At 46.9% G+C, this 21,336-nt stretch overlaps 1 protein-coding gene across 2 annotated transcripts in view; it reads right to left on the bottom strand.

Annotated features, from left to right (window-relative positions):
* The window catches only part of LOC135240221 (bone morphogenetic protein receptor type-1B), a 70,664-nt gene extending 50,097 nt beyond the window's left edge, over nt 1–20,567 (bottom strand). For both annotated transcript variants that reach the window (XM_064309617.1, XM_064309616.1), the window contains exons 1-2: nt 20,343–20,567; nt 10,217–10,291 (exon numbers count right to left, since the gene is read on the bottom strand). The gene's annotated coding sequence lies outside the window, so the exon portion shown is untranslated. The remainder of the gene's footprint in view (nt 1–10,216; nt 10,292–20,342) is intronic.
* Between the last annotated feature and the right edge of the window lie 769 nt (nt 20,568–21,336).

Raw genomic sequence — 21,336 nt, 5'->3', positions numbered from 1 at the left:
ACTGGAGGGGGGAAATAATTCTAAGTCAGCATTCTAGAACTCCATTGCACTCAATTACCAGTGGTGGTCGTTGCATCAGCATTAGAATGTTCAGTTATGAACACTCTAATCACATACTTGTGATCTTACACCTTGTAAAAGGGTTCAAGGAGAAACATCAATGTAAGTTCGGAATCATGTTGTCGTCTAAGTTCCAGCAGGAGAGACACATACCAGACCAGGGCAAGCCAACTGCTCCCCACCACTGTGCATTCACCCTGCTCAGCCCCCTCTGGGAAATGCCTGTTTGTGGTTCTCATCAAATGTGTGGCTGAAGGTTCCAGCTGGCTCACTGGACTGCACCACATCGTTCAAGGCTGCTCTGTTCATAACAAACACAGGCGCCAGGTTTACACTGAACTCAAAGGCAGTTAGACATCATCTCCCCCACCGAAGAACGCAATGCTTCTTCAACGTCCCAAACGACATCACAAACACCACGTTCCTAGAAGACACTTCAAACGTCTGTACATATCGTGTTCCTGCACGGAATAAATTATCACGCTCAGGGTTGAGTTCATGTGAAATTACCCGTGGAGAGGATTGCATAATTAGCATTGTGGTCCGTAATGACAGCGTTGAGCTCTCAACACCTCAGACGGCTTCCCGGACCGTTCTAGGCGTAACCCGACATCAAACACTAACGGCTGAATCTCCACCGGCAGAATGTCCTCCAGCTCCAAAGGAAACAGCTCAGTGCTTATTTATCTATTTATCTATTTATTAATTTATTAATTTATTCATTCATTCATTTATGTGTTGGCTGATTTAAGAGCTAGATTCCTTCAAATGAAATGTTTACATATGCACAGATTAAGTCAGACAGCAAATTCGTTGACTTCCATGGTGCAGCATTCAATGTGTTTCTCATAAGATAAGATGGATGAGACGCTAATACAGATGATGTCACCTCTACCCCTGAACTCCAGCGATGGGAAGTGGAGGAGTGAACTGGCAGTGGCATACACACACACAAACACACACACACACACACACACACACACGCACGCACGCACGCACATACACACGCTCACACACACACACACACACATACACACTCAGACACACGCACAGACGTGCATTCATCGTGTTCTAATACGTAATATGTAAAATCATAGAACTTAAAGAGAGCCTAAGTAGAGAAGAGTCTTTGACTGCTTAACCAACCTCCCTATTTTCATACTGCAGCTCGCACATACGCCTGTCTGTGCGAAAGAAAATACTCCCGTCAAAATTGTCATCCCCCTGTGGGATCGGTGATGGATTCTCAGACGCTGTCGCCCAGTAGATTATCTCCGACAGGGTTCCAGCCCATCAGTCACGGCTCCCGGTCCAGCTGCTGGCCCCTGGCTCGGCCGCGGCGGAGAGCCAGCGCCCTGGAGCCCGACCTCTCACCCCGCCTGGCCCTGAGGGGAACGCGTGGCTACGCCGCTAAACGTGCTACACGTGCTAATCGTGCTAAGCGTGCTCCTGCCCTTTTCACGCCTGTGTCTGTCTGTCCTTCTCTTGCCCTTCCGCTCATTCCTGGAATCCTGATTTTTTTTTTTTTTCCTCGACGTGTTTCTCAGGATTTTTTCCTCCACGCGTTTCTCAGGATTTATTCTACGAATTAACCTCTCCGCCGTGTAACTGTCTGCAGCGTTAATAACGAGGTCGATGAACGCTGCGTTCACACCCTGACACTGAAGATGTAAACGGACGATCGACTAGACCCTCCAGATACCTAATCGTTACACAAAACTGAACAGTACTGTACCTGAGAGAAACACTTGTGTGTGTGCTGTGTACGTGGTGCGGGGTCGGTGTTCTGTACGACGGAGAAATGAGCCGGTTGGCCGAAGAGTGAGTTGATTGTACCGCTACACCAAGAAAGCCGGCTTATGACTCACACAATCAGATTAGTATAGGAATTCCTGAATCAACAAAATGGCGCACAAACCAGTGAGTGTGCACCGGGCCAAGGCGGACAGATTCGGGACAGGAGGCCCTCTCTGCTCCCACAAGGCCTCGTTGGTCGGACAGGTGGGGGGGGGTGTGTCCTGCTGACGTCTGGGCTGTCCCGGGGAACAGGGGTGCTCAGTAGGGGTACGAGCGTGCCGGGGCGGGGAACAGTGGCCCCCCGAACAGGGATCTCTTTCTGAATGCGGTCGGCCGGCCGTGTGCCGGAATGTTGATCCTGGAGGGGCAGACAGGTTCTGCATACAGGCGCTGGTGTTCACCGCGGTCCCGTTTACATACAAGTGCACAGACTGGGATTCGCTGTGTCTGCCGCCATTAAAACTGGGCTCAGGATGAATTTTAGTAGTAGCATCCAAAATCCTAAGTGGATTTACCCCCCCCCCCCCCTTCTTGAAAGAAGGCTCGCTCTTTTCCTCTCTGTCTCCTGTCTTTCTCACTCCGTCTCTCTCCCACTCATTTTTCTGATCTCCTCACACGACACAGACTCAGGCTCCCATGCCCTTGATGTCAGACCTGCTGTTTTCGAAAATTTGAATATGCTGGCACAGGGGCCCTCCTGCCCCCGGCCTCATGGCTCATGGCCCACACATCGGGGGTCATAAACCACAGGCAGCACCAACGTTTTGTCACTGGGAAGCTGGAGTGGAGCTAAACCAATCACAGAGCACCCCACAAATGGAGTAATGCCAATGGCAATTGGTGGACACCTTCTGGTTATAACCCCCAGACATCTCAAAGGATCCAGGAATGATATCCAGAATGTATGCACCAGTGCCAATGTCCTGTGTCTAATTACCGGGCATACTCAGTGATTGGTTGAGCTCCTGACTGGTGTGGAGAGTGAAGACACATCTGTCTGGTCTCTGTTGTATTGTCCCAGCTTCACTCTGGGACACAGTCTATGCTACTGTCCACAGCAGAAGTGATATTGCTTCAACGGACTCAGTAGTGTTAACCGTAAGTCAACATCAATGCGGCAGTTGTCTCAATATAGTACCAAGCTTTGTGCAGGAATTTTTGGTGACTGGCTCACACCACAGCTACTGCACTGTTCCACTTCCAGTCATGTCCAACCAAAACAAGCAGGTCCCGTTAAACTCATGTTTACTCCAGCAATCCTGTACGTTCCCTCATGTTTCTAGGGGTGCCACCATATGGCAATAAATGCATTTTCATAATCAAAACTTTTGTTGTGTCTGTGTTCCCTCACACCTAACGACCACAGCTGCACTCAGACAAGGGTGTGGGGGGGCTTCACATGCTGCATGCTGTCCAGTAATTAAATTTCACGGATTGTTTTTAAAGTCGTATTTTTTAACAGCTGAAGATTCCCTGCAGTGATCTGGGCAGGCGTTCTTATGCTTCACTCTCGTCTCCAAGCAACAAAACCTTGGCCCTCGCAGCCTCCGGACTCTGGGTAAGCACTTCGGGGCTCAGCAGGAGGAGAACTGGGGGCAGCGCAGGGGAGTGTGCCGCTAACTTAAGCATCAACAAAACCCACAAAATGTAACAGATGTCTCAAAGAAAGGCTGTGTCAAAGTCGAGCCACTGCCCACTCTTTATTCACTAATTTCCTTTCACAAAAAAACCTTCAGGTTGAGCTGCAGGACTTTCGGCCTTTCCAAAAACGTGCAAGCGAACTGCCGTGTGACTGTGAAAAGCTCAAAGACAGAAGCTCATGTGGAAACGGGATAACAGCTGTTCGGACACGCTGTCACAGTCCAGCCCTTGTTCTACGGTACACCGCTGCTCGCCCAAGCCCATGTAATCTCTCGTCTGGACTACCGTACCGCCTCGCTGGCCAGCTTACTGGCCTGTGCCACCGTGCCACCACAGGTGTTCCAGAACGCTGCTGCCAACCTGGCCTTCAGCTCGCCAGAATTCGCACACGCCACACCGCTTTTTTAAACCCTTCACTGGCTTATGGAGGAAGCCAATTCAAAATTCAAATCTCCCTCACTGGCAAACTAAGAGGCGACACCACACCAACCAGACCTCTCCAGTCGGGATCCTCCTACTCGCTGTCGGTCGGATCCCTTCAGGGGCCCATCAGCCACTCATCACAGCCTCGGCTCCCAACTGCCCTCATCCCTCAATGGTGGAACGACCTTCTCCACTCGGTCAGGAAGAAAACCCTCAGAGTTTTGACCTCTACTACGTGACCTGGCAGACTGACACATTGACTACTCTCTGCTGTGCAGAACTCATTCTCGTTTTAAACTATTTTTGGCTGGACCCTACAAACGCGAATGTCTCTGACTGAGTGATGAAGTTACACTATTGCTCTGCCGAGTTATGAAGTTACACCATTGGTCGGCCGGATGAAGTGTGTTAGGTCCAGCTATATACTAGGTTTTGACCTGGTTAAGAGGAGGATGACTTAAAGACCATTTAAGGCCTAAAATATGCCAGTATACGTCAACCACACACCACATACTACATCAAGACATTATGTGTTTCTTCCTGTTCTGAACTTGGTATAACCCAAACGGTTTTTTGGTTAGACAGATTTACAATACTTAAGCTTTTTGTTGAAATCTTAACCCTCACCGTATGCTGAAATACCATGGATTATTCAAATGCTATATCTCTCACTTAAAGGGCTTGTGTGCCAAAGAGGAATATAGTATGCAAATTTAAAGAAAACACTCATTTAAATCGACGGAAGTGAAATCACGGGGGGTTGTTGTCTATCCCGCGTTCCGGAGCGTGCCTACTTCTCTGTTACCATAGACTCACTGACAGATCTGCAGAACTGACCTTCGGAAGAGAGTTCCATTCCGGAATGCGATCAGATGTTTCAAAGAGAAATCAGGCCGTGTCATTTCATTTCACAGCAGCTACTGCACTTATTATAGGGCAATTAGCCTATAACAACACTGTGCAATATATCGTTTTAACCAACAAAATAGGGGAGGGGCGAGTACAATCCATAAATGTCCATCAATTACTATAATTATACCAGGCAATAGCAAACACAGAAAGACCAGCACTCTGAAAGAAGGGTTCTTCGGCTTGTCTCCATAGGATAACCTTTTTAGTTCTTTATGGAACCATCTTTGGTCGGTGTGAAAATTGTCAAAGCTCCCACACTGAACCATTTCGCCAGACAAAGAACCCTTGAACTAGACAGTCTTCCACCATGGAGATAGAGGGGAGCCTTTTTGGAATCTTTTCTTCTGAGAGTGAAGCTGTAGGCCTAGGGCTTATTTCAGCACACGGTGTGTAATCATAACAGTGCTCATGCCATTTCCATGCTGTTTCATGAAAACACACACAAAAAACTCAACTTTCCAAATAGCTGATAGGTTGGCAATTCATGGCTATATGGAGTCCAGTTTCCATCCATTTCAATGCTGTCCACCTAACATGGAGGTTTGGCTACAGCTCAACTGCACGTTCATTCATTTGTGAAGAGCTCCTTTGCCTGGTGTACAACAAACTGAATAAGGAACTTACCTTCAAGACCCTTTCTTCCATATTTTACAACTATGTAACATGAAATGAAGCGAAACTAGAGCAAAATCACAGATGTGAATTTATGGCATTACATCACGCATAATATAGCAACTGCCTTTCCCCTTTTTACAGTCTACAGCTGTCATTTATCATCAATGTGTCCATTAGATATCAGCAAACTGTCGGTTTTGACGTTTGGCCAAGTGATTACAGCATCTGTTGAACGACTATTAAGGTTGCTGACTTCACCAAGAAGTGTGGGAGCTGTCCACCAGTTCAGCCTCCTTCAGCATGGCCAGGTCGTGACTGTCTTTGATCTCCCTATGCAGGCTATAAATCCCAACACATCAAATTCCAGATCCTGGAATCCACATCCTGTCTCTTATTTGAATATACGATGTCACCCGACCATACACACCTGTAGAGGACCTGCAAGTTTCCTTTCAAGGAATCCTACCTAAAATCAGTCAAAGGCTGGCACTAGAAAAGTATTCTCATGCAGGGTATGAGTATTTCCATTCACATACTCATTCAAATCAGATACCAGCAAGAGTGAATTTAGCATAGCTATCTTTAAGACAACTGAGATACCTGAGACACAAAAAATATCTGAGACACTTTTTACATGATTAACACTAGTTATTTTAACTGATACTACACAGCATCCCACTCTGTAAAATTCTCAACAGACTCTTCTGGGTGAGACTTCCTGCTGAGACCTTTTTTAGTCAGCTGACTCAGAGCGGCTTGTCTGCTTTCCCTTGTAGCTCTTTTTACCACATCCATGACTCCCAAAAACAGGGGAAAGAAACGTGTAGTGCTGTGACAGGAGCAGATCTGAGAGGTTCAGGTTGCAGTGTGCAGGAGGTGTGAAGCAATGCGTTCTGGCTGACTCTTTAATCCCATGATGAGCGAAAAAATCCAGCAGGGAATTCTGGGATACGAAAGCTGCGCGTGTCGCATCCCTGTGCTATTCATAGGGCATCTGGCCTAACAGACCCAGAACCGGCCCTGTCCAAAAATAGCCCACCGCGACTTTGAATGCAGCCCACTGAGGGGAGCCTCCACTGTCCCGCTAACAGAACCTGGAACACCTGGAACCTACTGAACACCTGAAAGAACCGACGGAACACCTGAAAGAACCAACTGAACACCTGTAACCAACTGAACCCCTGAAAGAACCAACTGAACACCAGGCTCCTCGAGTCCCTCCTGCCAAGCGCTTGTTCCCACGGGCGACGACCTATCTCCAAAAGCCATTTAGGCTGTAGTTCAGGGGGGGCGTGTCCAACTGTTTTTTCCTATTCTGACCTACTTTACCCAGAATTCCCTGATTAAAACCATCTTCTGCAAACAAAATCAATCTTTATCATTTCAAACCAAAAACTCATGTTTAAATCATAAACTAATTTCTATCATCTTAAACCATAAACTTATGTTTATCATTTTATTGTATCAGGAAAACATTAAAAATGTATTAAAATCAAATCAGATAATAATTAAGAGCTCCGCAGGAGAGCTCCCCAGATACAATCGATGTGGAGCAAACCAGGCAGAACAGTTCCTTTGTTGTACAATCCCACGCCTGAAGTCGGTCTCATGCAAAGCCTTGCAGACATCAGAGCATGAAGCGGTGCTGTACCAGAGCAATGCCACCTGCGCTAAGGTGAACAGCTCCCAGCTCTCAGGCTGCCCAAGGGCTTCCGCAACCGGATTCATACGAGGAGGATCTCTGAATGGGTCATAAGAAAGAAAAATAATTTCACTGTGAGCTTTCTTGAAAAATCATAATCAGAACAGACGTGAACCGACATGCTGGGGTGAGAAAGTCATTCTCAGCCTCATACATAAAAAAATAAAAAAAGATTTTAAAAAAAGAGAAAGAATTCAAGCAGATGTTCTGGGTGAATCTAAAGCCAGGCTTTTCCCAGCATGTATGCGCATTGATAATGGTGATTATTTGCTTGGCTTGTGAAGAGGGGTTTCTGCCAGACTGATGTGCAAAAGGGGAAGTTTGGATACAGCCAGGGGAACTGAGGACCCCTGTACACACCCTAGACCTCACACTGTCCACAGCAAGACTGTACCCACCCTAGACCTCACACTGTCCACAGCAAGACTGTACCCACCCTAGACCTCACACTGTCCACAGCAAGACTATACCCACCCTAGACCTCACACTGTCCACAGCAAGACTGTACCCACCCTAGACCTCACACTGTCCACAGCAAGACTATACCCACCCTAGACCTCACACTGTCCACAGCAAGACTGTACCCACCCTAGACCTCACACTGTCCACAGCAAGACTGTACCCACCCTAGACCTCACACTGTCCACAGCAAGACTATACCCACCCTAGACCTCACACTGTCCACAGCAAGACTATACCCACCCTAGACCTCACACTGTCCACAGCAAGACTATACCCACCCTAGACCTCACACTGTCCACAGCAAGACTATACCCACACTAGACCTCACACTGTCCACAGCAAGACTATACCCACCCTAGACCTCACACTGTCCACAGCAAGACTATACCCACACTAGACCTCACACTGTCCACAGCAAGACTATACCCACCCTAGACCTCACACTGTCCACAGCAAGACTATACCCACCCTAGACCTCACACTGTCCACAGCAAGACTATACCCACCTTAGACCTCACACTGTCCACAGCAAGACTATACCCACCCTAGACCTCAAACTGCCCACAGCAAGACTATACCCACCCTAGACCTCACACTGTCCACAGCAAGACTATACCCACCCTAGACCTCACACTGTCCACAGCAAGACTGTACCCACCCTAGACCTCACACTGTCCACAGCAAGACTATACCCACCCTAGATCTCACACTGTCCACAGCAAGACTATACCCACCCAAGACCTCACACTGCCCACAGCAAGCAGGACAGGCCTGTTAGCAACATGACTAACAGATGTCTGAGCTGAAAAGTATATAAGCTATGGCTGTGTTTGCGAGGACAATCAAAATCTGCAATGGGACACACACACATGCACACATACACACACCCACACAACAAAACTCTTTTTCATGATAGTGTTATATATGCATCCATGTGCAGTGATGTGGAAGAAGGTACAGCCTCTTTCGATTCTATGGTCTCACCTATTAGGACGCAACGAACATGCATCTAGTCCTCACCTCAACTTTACAGTAAATAAATCAAACCCCCTGTGAGAAACAGCACACAGTAGGTTTTTAGTTAGCCCTCTCTATTCTCTATCAGCCGCTCACATGTATCTTACGCTATCCTCCCATCTGGTTCAGGACCACAGTGAACCATCTCCACACTCCAGTGATGGTTATTGCTCAGACTCTTGGATGACCCAGTGTTCAGTGCCGTGGCTGCCTCGTTTAAATCCATCTGACGCTGTTAGGTTTCCCTGGAGCGTCTGAAACAACGCAAACCCAACAGCGCGTGTTCGTTTCCTAGCGAAAGGGAACTCAGCGGATGGGACTGGAAAGGCGGATTTGGATATTAAAGCTTTATCGCCTATCAGTGTCATACGCTTCAGTTCTGATTTACACAGCGCTGGCCAACCGACCAACAGCCGCACCAATGCCAGGCCACTAGGGGGCGCTGTGTGTTTGCTGGCTGGGTCGAGGACCAAGAAAACAAACAGCGTGGGAACATGCGCACGTGAAGAGCCAATGTGTGCATGTGTTTTACACACGTCTCCCTGGTTACACTCTTTTCCACCTGCAGTACTCATAGACCGGGGTTATTCAAATCAGGCCCTGGGAGCCAGTAGCACTGCTGGTTTCCATTCTTCCCCTCTGATCAGAGACTGGTTTAAACCTGGGACATCCACGGCCAATCATCCACGGCCAATCACCCACGGCCAATCATCCACGGCCAATCATCCACGGCCAATCATCCACGGCCAATCATCCACGGCCAATCATCCACGGCCAATCATCCACGGCCAATCATTGGCATTAACAGACCCATTAACTTTTCAATTAAAAATTATACTAATAATTATCAGGAAGAAAATAAACCAAGCAGTACGACTGGCACTGAAGGCCATGTTTAAGTGTCCTTGTCACAGACCTTTCACGAGTCCAGACTGATCACTATATCGCGCCTACTTATTGGTCAGTGGGGAGTCAGATGACATCTGTGAGTGACATCAGCACCACTGATGCTCTCTGTGGGGTCTACGCTCCACCCTCCTGTTCCCTTCATGCGTGCTTTGGCCCCTGCAGTACAACAGCTCCCATTGGCTGGAACGCGTGCATTCTCCCCCACAGTACGGTTGATCTCATTGGCTGGAACGCGTGCATTCTCCCCCACAGTACGGTCGATCTCATTGGCTGGAATGAAGCTTAGGGCTCACTGGCAACAATAATGGGAAAGCCAGCTGTCATAATGCAGTCATCACGCACGCAAGACAAACCAGACCCAATAACCCAGCAGAGAACTGGATGGTGAGCAGAATGCGTTCAATAACACGCACGTCAAAGGATAAAGACTACGTTACAGAAGATGGCTGTGCTGAAGTCCCACTGTCAGTAGTTTACCTAAGAAAGAAAGCAGTCTTGTCACAAAGACAAGTTATGCGATGCTATCTTCCATCCAAGCAATCGACACAACGCTATGGCACACCATACGATACGGAAGCTCATGTTTCCAGGGCCTCAGACAAATGACCTGGAGGGAAATTTTAATTTCTAATAGATCCATGTAATGTTCGCTATAAAAGAAAAACAAACGTACGGTACCTTGCAGGCGGGAGAAGCGCTGGTTGGTCTTTCATCTCGACTGTCAGAAATGGAACAGGCTCCTGAAATCACTTCCTGGAAATGAACATAAAGAAAAAAAGGTGGAATGTGGGGTGGGGTGCGTGGGGAGGGGGGTGTGGGGTGTGGGGTGCGTGGGGAGGGGAGTGTGAGGTGTGGGGTGCATGGGGAGGGGGTGTGGGGTGTGGGGTGCGTGGGGAGGGGGGGTTGGGGTTGGGGTGGTGGGGAGGAGGTGTGGTGGGTGTGGGCAGGCGGGGTTGGAGGGCTTTGGGGTGTGAGACAGAGAGGCCTAGTGGTGTGAGGACAGACCTGTGAACAGCAGGTTTTGATTAACCACAGGAGGGGTAGGGCTGAACACACACACACACACACACACACACACACACACACACACACACACACACACACACACTCACACACACATCTGTGTGGCTCTTTCTGCCTCCTCCTCCAGTCGTCCTCTCAGCGATGGCCCAGCAGCCGCGGCGGTACAGAGGCCTCCCCCCACCCCCCACCCCCTCCCCAGGGACAGAGGAGGTCTGGGACAGACACCGTATTGGAGGGAAAACATTGGGGCCAGAACACACTTTTACCACAACGAGGGAGAACCTCCCCCTGTCCCGCACAGAGATATTTAGCCAACAGCCTGCCAAACACCCCCCCCCACTCCCTGGGTAACCATAGCACCAGCTACCAGCTACCAGGGCTGCTGCCCCACGGACAGCGTTCGATCTGTCTGTGAGGCCCATCCGCACACCAGGTCCTTAACGGGGCAAGCCCCCCAGCAGCCCCACGCTCTGTCAGGTCTGATCTGAGGATTCCTGATATGGGAGAGGCGGTTTCCGGTCATACTGAAGTAGTAAGATTTCTAAGATATGATACATTCCTAGTAACTATTTTACGTATTTCTCTCTCTCTGTCTCTCTCTCTCTCTCTCTCATAACAGGAAGCAAGTGCTCTCCATCATCTGCAAGGTTAGACCTTCCAGGCAAATCTCTTGACAGGGCAACAGCTTGAAGTAATTTCATCTCTCTCTCTCTCTCTCTCTCAGACACACACACACACACACAGCAGAGAGATGGGACCTCCTGCAAACGTTCACAGGCACAAAGAGGATGTGTGGACACATCACAGGAAGTGATGCAATCCAGTTATTTACCCAGAAAGACACCCAATCATGTCACAGCTACTGCAGGTGACTGAGCTAGGAAACAGAATAATGTTCACAAGTCCCATATCCATGATGGCCTAGCCTAAGGTTGAGAGCGACAGAAAAACACAACTCCTTCCATTCCCTAGAGAGAAGGGGGTCAAAGTTTCACACTAGAATGGAAGAGAAGACCAGCGCACCATTGAGCCATTTCATCTGGAGCCATCCCAACACACCATCCTCACATGAGAACGTCAAACCACCGATATCACTCGCATTTATCTCATTCAAAATATTACAACATAAATCACACTGCGCTATAGAGCACACGCCATTGAGAAACAGTGAATTGAATTTAATATACTGCAGAGTACCAGTTTCAGTGAGCAAAATGAACAAGGGCTTATTCTACAGGGAAGGAAATGCACTGCCTGCTCCCCAGAACAAAGACATATCACAGACACACTCACACACCCCACACCCTCTCACACACACACAGACACTCATACACACACACACACACACACACTCACACGCACCCCACACTCTCTCACACACATACACACACACTCACACACACCCCACACTCTCTCACACACACACACTCACACACACATACACTCTCATACACACACACACACTCAGACACACCCCACACTCTCTCACACACACACACACTCACACACACCCCACACTCTCTCACACACACACTCACACACACCCCACACTCTCTCACACACACACACACACTCACACACACCCCACACACAGACTTTCACACACACACACAGACTCTCATACACACACACACACACTCACACACACACACACACACACACACACTCTCACACACACACACACTCTCACACACACTTTCTCACACACACTTTCTCACACACACACACACACGCACACACACACCCCACACACACACACACACACACACACACACACACACACACACACACACACACACACACACACACACAGACACACACACATGCGGCGCTCCCACTCGTTAGCACATGGGACCAGGACCGCGTTGCTTAACTTGGCGAAGTGCATGAAGAGCTTAATCACTTTCAGCCCTGGGGGGATCGCTCACTGAGATATCAAAGCGGGGGACTCCCATAAATCTCTGCCCCCCCCCCAGAGGAGGCTGGGGAACACCGCCGAGCCGCAACCAAGGAGCCCTCGCTGTGAACCGGCAGCCTCCGCTCAGCTCCCTCCCTCTCTCTCTCTCTCCCCCCATCTCTGTCCCTCTCTCTCCCCATCTCTGTCTCTCTCTCTCCCCATCTCTGTCTCTCTCTCTCCCCATCCCTGCCTCCCTCTCTCCCCCCATCTCTGTCCCTCTCTCTCGCTCTCTCTCTCTGTCCCTCTCTCCCCATCTCTGTCCTCTCTCTCCCCATCTCTGTCTCTCTCTCTCCCCATCTCTGTCTCTCTCTCTCCCCATCTCTGTCCCTCTCTCTCCCCATCTCTCTCTCTCTCTGTGTCTCTCTCCCTCCATCTCTGTCCCTCTCTCTCCCCATCTCTGTCTCTCTCTCTCCCCATCTCTGTCCCTCTCTCTCTCTCCCCCCAGATTGTGGCCGACCCCTCCCACCCTGGACACACACATCTTCAACACACTCCCCTCCGGCAGAGCTCTACCTCCATTCAGGACCAAAACCTCACAGTACCATAAGAACAGTTTTCCGACAGGACTGCAGCTGGCCTTACAGACAAAGGCCCGGGACCACCCACGACTCCCACTGTCACGTACGTTAACCATCCTACCCCCCACGGACACCAAGACAGCACCTGTACTTAAAACCACTTTATCCCCTTGCACTATTCTCTATTGTTTTGCACTATGTTTATGTTATGCTATGTTATGTTATGCTGTTATGTTTTTACTGCACTATTTTCATTTTTTTCTTTTCTTTCTTACTCTATTTACTCTTATTTTGTTCACTGTTTGCCCACCTGACCAAACAAATTCCTTTGTGTAAACCTACTTGCATAAACCCATTCTGATCTCTGATCTCTGTTCTGATCTCTGTCCTCTCTCTCCCATCTCTTCTCTCGTGTCTTTCTCCCCCCCATCTCTGTCCCTCTCTCTCCCCATCTCTCTCTCTCTCTGTGTCTTTCTCCCCCCCATCTCTGTCCCTCTCTCTCTGTGTCTGTCTCTCTGTGTCTCTATCACACTCTCTCTCTCTCTGTCGCGCCCTCTCTCTCTCTCTCTCTACCTGTCTCTCACTCTCTCTCTGTCTGTCTCTCACTCTCTCTGTCTCTCTCTGTCTCTCCTCCACCACCTCATCGCTCGTCTCATCCGCCCCTACGACCCCCGTCCGTTATACCTCCGCATCTACTGTCTTCACCCCCGATCTCTGTTCTCATCATCAAACACCTTCTCGATTCGTCGTGTCCCTACACAGGCCCAACGCTTTCTGATATGTTCCTCATGTCTCCATTCCTCAGTCTTTCTACTTGCTCTACATCGGACCCACCAGACACAAGACACCTTCTCCTCGCTCTCCTGTACCCTGGGGAGCAAGGGGGTATCATACCATAATCTGAGGACGAGGAATGGCTAGGGTTGCCAGATTTGCAATTCGGGAAAACCAGACACCATGCACACAGGACAGGGGGAAACAAAGTGTAAGAGCGGAGACGGAAGAAACTCATTACAAACTAGGGGGAAATTTCAGCCACTTGTTATTCAGAATGCACACTGCATATTGTCCAGTCGAGCCCACAAAAACCAGACCCGTACAAATAATTTTAAAACCGGACATTCCGACCTAATACCGGGCACCTGGCAACCCTACGCACGGCCCCAGATGCCCACTGGGGAGAGTACAGCTGGGGGGGGGCAGCATGGGGGTGAGGGGGGTTCTTCACTGGCACATACAGAATAGAACACTCGCTCCCTTGCTCTCCGTTGTCAGGGTTACCTTTACCTTTTACAAAATTACAGTCCCCGCTTCTTCACTAAAGTTAAATCTTGTCTCTGCCGACACCTTTGGAGCTACAAAAATCAGTCTTTGTTGATCTGGAGCTCTGTATCTTAATGAGTCACTGCGCAGGTGTTCAAATTTAAACCACGTACCACTAGGCGGTCAGAGCTAACTGCCCCAATGTAGCTAACAACCTGGCTAGCCATCACAGTGGGCTAAAACAGTTAAACGGAATTTGCTGGCTAACGATTATTTGCTTTTTTGTCTGCCATAAAGCTAGTGTTGGGGAAAATGAAAATCACAGGGCTTGAATCATACAGAAGGAAAACCTTTTGGCTGATAGGCGCAGAGTGTCAAATGTAATGTTGTTTACATGTTTATGCCTTGCCATATGGGGTGTGGTTTTAACCAGAAAAGCAAACACACAGGTTTAGAGGGATCATAATAAATGTTTCCACCTATGACATCAACAATTTTTTGTTCTTCTTTCTTTACATAAAGAAAACATATAAAACAAATAAAGTATAGAGTATTGTATTTACTAGTGGAATTCAATATACTGACGCCAGATCAGGACCTGTGGAGTCTGGTAGTATCAGGAGAGGTTGATAAACATTATAAAACAGCTCAGCATTGTTTCATGGTTTTAAAATCAGGGGAAGAAAGCTCAGTGAACACAGTGCTATTGAAACGGAGCCCTAATACATCATTCCGTGTGGCTTCACCCAAACAAGGCCACTTCCTCCCCTGCAAACCACCAGATTAATCTCCCCGAGACTAAGAGCAGGGCAATTCACTCTCACAGACTCCAAATCAGTCATTTTACCACACGCGCCCAGCCCAAACATACACACACACACACACACACACACACACATCTGCCTCATATTTGCGGACCCTCTCCTGCGCGGTCCCAGGGTATCGCTGAAGGTGAGGTAACACTTGGACGTGTGCGGTTCTTCAGTCACACACTCGAAGACAAACGCTTGTCATAACGCGCTCTGACAGGCAGCTGGGCCTGGTTATCCAGCTGCCCTGCATGTGTGTGTGTGTGTACGTGCTCTGCGTGTGCGTGTGTGTGTGTGTGTGTACGTGCTTGCATGTGTGCTTGGGAGTGTGCAAGCGTGCGTGTGTGTGTGTGTGTGCGTGCGTGTGTGTGTGCATGTTGTCTGAACATCTGAAATCCCTAAAGCAAGCTGCAGAGAAACCTCTACCTGTCACTGGACCAAATCACAGCCAATCATGTTCACTCCTGAGAACTGTAAATGAATAACACCCCATAATTACTGACCTGGCTGGGGAGGGGAAGCACATGACTGCCACCTCACACAGAGCAGATAAAACACAATACTGCTAAGCCACCGAGTGCAAATAAACAGGGCAAACTATAAACAGATCATTCAGATTAAATAGTTCCATAGTGGATGGGGGAGACTGTGGACATGACTGGTAATTTTAATTTTGGGGATAAAAAAAAAAAACTCTGAGCCTATAGCTATGAAAATGTTAGCATTCCATTGAATTCATAAACTAACAGAAAATCAAGTACTTCTGAGCACTTTTGCAAGCTTGAAAAACAGCGTGCAAATGAAAATGTTTTTTAAAAAAAAGTCTGTTCCTATTTCCCAGGTACATATCAGTGATGCGTTCCTGCAATTTATCATCCGTTCATTCAGAGCCACTGTCTGTGATCCATCTTTCATCACATCTACACAGGTGAAAAATATCTCTTGTTAAGACCATAGCTTGTTTTGGAAAAGACTCTTCCTCCTCATTTCTGGTACCTCCATGCCATGCCATTACATCCTCATCATCATCATCCTCATCATCAGGAGAGGGAATCGATATCAAGAATAATAAGACTAATCGAAAACACTGATGCAATTGCTAAAAAACAGAAGAACTACCCCACAGGCAAGACAGCCGTCAACGCAGAACTGAATTAAGTAACACCTGCGAGCCCGGGGGCATTTTGGCAGCCAGGTGGGGTTCCCAGGGTGGGGTGGGGTGGGGTGGGGGGAGTAACCTTGGCAACCAGGTGGAGACCGGGGGCGATCCCGGCAGCGGAATGTGAGGGGGGGGGGGGGGGCGCTCCTGGAGGCTGTCTGTCGGAGCGTCTCTTTAAAACGAGTCACCGGGAGCCTCCAGTGCTGAAGAAGATCAGGTGGAGCGCCTGTGAGATCATTTAGAATAGCGAACGACACATTTTAATAAAGGCGTTTTATTTTAATAAAGCATTTTAATAAAGGAATGGAGTTCAAAGCTATTAAATGCAACACCATTAAATGCAAAATGCAACGTTTGATCCTTTGCCGTGATAGAGGACTCATTACACTTCTGTTACGTCCAGTCTACCACTGCTTCACACCAGGCCGGCCAGTGGAGGATGGGCCCTAACCCTAACCCTAACCCTAACCCTACACCCTCTGCAGCTAGGCTCATCCTGAGATTCCTTCCCATTGGGGAGTTTTTTCTCCACATTTTTTTTTTTTAAACCTTGCTTGCTTTTTGAAGGTTCAGGCTTAGTTTCTACCAAATTTTTCTTGTTTCTGTGAAAAGCATCTTCGTGACAGGTTTTTATTTTTATTTATTTTTTTCTCCAAGAAGCAGCATCACAAAATAATTACAATTGAAGGTTTATGGACCGCTATCCTTTAAACCTCCTTAGTTCTACGCGGGGAAAAGTATTAGTCCTCAAAATCCCTCTGAAACGTTTTCAGTTGTTTCCCTTCTAGGACTGACAGCTGTCTCATTAAATGAGGGAAGCAAGAGAGGATACAAATGAAACATTTTTAGAAACGTATTTAAAAGCGGTTTCTGTAATGGCGTCACAAAGCACACATCCGGACTGGGTCTGACTGGGACCGATGCAGTAACACAGGCCCTTCACTGCCCCCGAAAGCAGGAGGGAACTGGGACCGATGCAGTAACACAGGCCCGTCACTGCCCCCGAAAGCAGGAGGGAACTGGGACCGTGCTCATAACGGGACCTTCCAAGCGACACAGAGCGACCTGCGCTGAGCCAACCTAGTTACCTTGGGAGAAAAAATGTGCATTCACTTGTGCGCTCTCTCTCTTTCTCAATAACTCTTACTTTCTGCTCTCTCTCTCTCCTTAACCACCATGTACCCAAACTACTCCTGGTACTGAATGCTGATTGGCTGGCTCTCCCCCGGCTCTGACAGAGTTTCCCATGAGGGCTAACGAGCCTTAACCCCAGGCAAGACGCACTTCTCCACCACACAGAGGCTGGGTGTTCAGTAAGAGGCTGGGTGCTCAGTAAGAGGCTGGGTGTTCAGTAAGAGGCTGGGTGTTCAGTAAGAGGCTGGGTGTTCAGTAAGAGGCTGGGTGTTCAGTAAGAGGCTGGGTGTTCAGTAAGAGGCTGGGTGTTCAGTAAGAGGCTGGGTGTTCAGTAAGAGGCTGTGTGTTCAGTAAGAGGCTGGGTGTTCAGTAAGAGGCTGTGTGTTCAGTAAGAGGCTGGGTGTTCAGTCAGAGACTGGGTGTTCAGTAAGAGGCTGTGTGTTCAGTAAGAGGCTGGGTGTTCAGTAAGAAGCTGTGTGCTCAGTACATCAGTAAGGTTGTGGAAGAAGAGTTGTTTGTTTAAACTCTGCTGACAGACACATGCTACGAACCAGAAAAAGAGCTGCATCATTCCATACTGAGAAACTAAATTCCCGCATTGTGTAGCTGTGTCAAACATAGCTATCTATCTATAGGTAAACCCAACTGCCTATCATATATATATATACACATTTAGTAGCCAGTAGTCAAAAGATAGATAAGTAACACACGGCTACACAATGCAGTATTTTTGTGTCTCAGTATGGAACGATACAGCTTCTCTGTAGTACAGTATCAGCAGTTAGGCCTACCTACAACAAGGCCCTGCCAACCCGGTTCTCAGCACAGAAACAATATGACTAATAGATTCAAATTTTTTTTTAAATGTACTTGTTCATTGCTGCTGAAGAGGCATTAACTGTAGCATTAGTTCAGTGGGTAGCCAAGGAATTGTAGCCTATACACTGGAGTACATCATTACATTCCAGGATGGTATTACATTACATTTATTTGGCAGACACTTTTATCCAAAGCGACGTACAAAAGTGCATATCATCGTCATTGGACAACTACAAAACACTAGTTCAATAATGTACAATACGCATTTCATACAGCTATTTCTAGCCAAGAACACAGTTCAGTTCACACAGTGAACACTATTCTGACCTAACCTATGCCAAGCCAAACTAGGGAGAAGAACAAGCTACAATATTAGGACAAATACAAATTACCAAAAAGTGCTGGAATGGCTGTACATGTAACAAGTGTCATGAAAGGGGGGATTTAAAGTGAAATGATATACAGAGTGGTGGCAGTTAGTCCAGGTATAGTCTGAAAAGATGGGTCTTCAGACCACAGCGGAAGTGAGAAAGAGGTTCGAAGAGGGACAGGGAGTTCGTTCCACCACTGGGGAGCTAGGGTGGATTGCCAGTGTGTGTCCATTCAGTGTGTCCAGTTTCCAATCTCAGCCAAAATATTTATTTCATTTGTGGGTGGCAGGAACTGGTCATGTAACTGCTAAAGAGAGTCTGCTAAATGCCTGTAATGTAATGTGAATGCTAAATAGTACCAGATTATGCATCAAAATGAATATACTCAGGTAAATTAAATATTTATTTCATCATTCATAGATTGGTCAGAACAAAATATGTTTCAAATATTAATTTGAAACTTTATATATATTAATATATTATCAAAAAATTAAACTTAAACTTCCTTAACAGATAATTAGTAATTAAGACATGATGGTTTAATTAAAATATCTCTTTAGCAAGGTTTATATTAAATAACACTGTTTAAGTGACACTCTTAATAGGATCTTAATACTCTTTAACTCTAAATAATTAAAATTTATTTACTAATTTATGTATTTACTCAGAAATAAATAATTAGTTCCCACTTCTCACTTTAATTGCTCGTGTTTTATTGTTACTTTACACTGTGCATGTTTTTTTCTGACCTACTCTGTATTGCTTTGGGCCGTTTAAATAAAGTGTATTTTACACATTTAAAAAAAGAAATACAAAATATTTCTAAATCATTCATTCCTTTGTTTATTTGAAACACAGGCTATTCTTTTCTACAGAAAGAAAAAGGTTTTGGAGAATGGTCATAGCAAATAGGCTACAGTATGGAACTTAACTCTCAAATAATTAATACCCAAAACAAAATAATAAAAATACTTTCGAAATAATTTTAAATTAAATAAGCTTTAGGTTCATAACCTACAGTACAACAGAATTTCCACATGTCAATTTTGTGAGTAAATATTGCTGTACATTAAAAGCAAAGCACTAACAGCACAAAAACAAGGCTTCGCGGACACACGAAGTGGTTCACTATGGTGCAGCCATGTAGCCTAAAGGATGCTGAGCTTGAAGCCCAAAATAACGGGGCTTCAACGATCAGGGAAATAAATCAACTCTAGCTGACGTTTAGTACTTTCAAAAAGTCCAATCCATATCAGATCATTAGACTACTGGATTTCCTCTCACAACTATCACAACAGCAATGTATTGCTCAGGATGCGCGACGTGTTAACCTGGGCATCTCTTAGAAATGTCGGCAAACTGCAGAGAAGTCGTGCTCGAATAGCCTACACCCCCGAAAAAACCCAAGTTGAATTCCAACAAGGTAAGTGTTGAAATCGACGTGAACTACTGAGGAAACCCGGCGGAATTCGAGTTGCCTACAAGCTCCGTAATACAGCGAGGCTGCCGATTGGCAAGCCAATAAACACGCCAATAAAAATCAAATTAGAAACTATATAAAATACAGGTAGAACTACTGTATATCAGTCGATGCATCAACAACTGGCGACCAGGCTAAACGAAAGTGTGAATTCTTGGCAGCTCAAGAGACTGCAGGCAACTACGGTTCGCTGCTCAGAATCAAAACTGTCCGAAGCAGTGCGTTCGCCCTGCACATTTATTTACGTTTTAACGACAGTTTGCAAGCTCACCTTTTCCCGTGGCCGACTCGTGAGGTGTGAATTTCTTCGGCGACGGTGATCTGTTTTCCACTTACTGTATACAAACCCTCTAAAACGTCAATAGGCTGCTACAACAGAGGTGATGGTGGTCTAACGCTTGACTTTCCCAAGTCAACAACCTCCTCACCTCCAGCTCTTGTAGTTTCGCCTCTGTTCTACGGGTCTGCGAGTGCTCCTTTCCACAGCGCCCTCCAGCGACGTCTTGGAGAAGTGCATCCATTTGCCGTCGTTTCGTGGGCTACTGATTTCTGACGCAATTTTGGATGCTTTGACTTCGAGGTCAAAATGATTTTAGGTATAAAACTGACCTGTGCGTCTGTGAGGTCCTAGTTGAGATCTTGAAAATGGGCTCCAAAGTTACACATAATAAATATGATAAATAAATAAAAAATACACAACATGGGGTCCCTTAACCACACCAGGGCCCTAGCCAGTCACTTATATGGCCTAATGGATGGGCTAGCTCTACCAAGGCCATGTAACACAGTTCACAGATTTAGGCTTGGCTCATTTATTTAGCATTATAGAAATGCTCAATGTTGTGCTGCAGTAACTTACTCTGACTCTAACTTTGACTTCATCAGTTTCTCTCGTAGGGAAAGGAAGTTCACATTCTCTTATGCTTCACACTCATTTAACTCCAGTGTGGTGTGAAGTGTAAGAGAAAGTGAAAGCCTGCTATAGAATATTCCTGATGTGATTTTTTCCCCTGCTTTTTTTTCTGTGGACTATCTTGGATATGTAATCTCATACACAAGCTGTTTCATTGGCCTCCGCAATAAATTCTGGAAAGTGCAGACAAGCCTGTGCTCTCTGCTAAAACAGGTGATGCCAATCCACGCTGGAACAGTGCCTTAACACGTTCTGTCTCTGAGCAATGAACTGACACACAGACTGATGAAGACATTGACGAAGAACAAAACAGGTTCTTATCATGGCAAATGTTACCAGTTTATTAGCCGCT

The sequence above is a fragment of the Anguilla rostrata genome, chromosome 14, assembly GCF_018555375.3.
Source record: "Anguilla rostrata isolate EN2019 chromosome 14, ASM1855537v3, whole genome shotgun sequence".
In the NCBI taxonomy this organism is placed as follows: Eukaryota; Metazoa; Chordata; class Actinopteri; order Anguilliformes; family Anguillidae; genus Anguilla; species Anguilla rostrata.
This window is presented reverse-complemented; position numbering and strand designations above follow the sequence as displayed.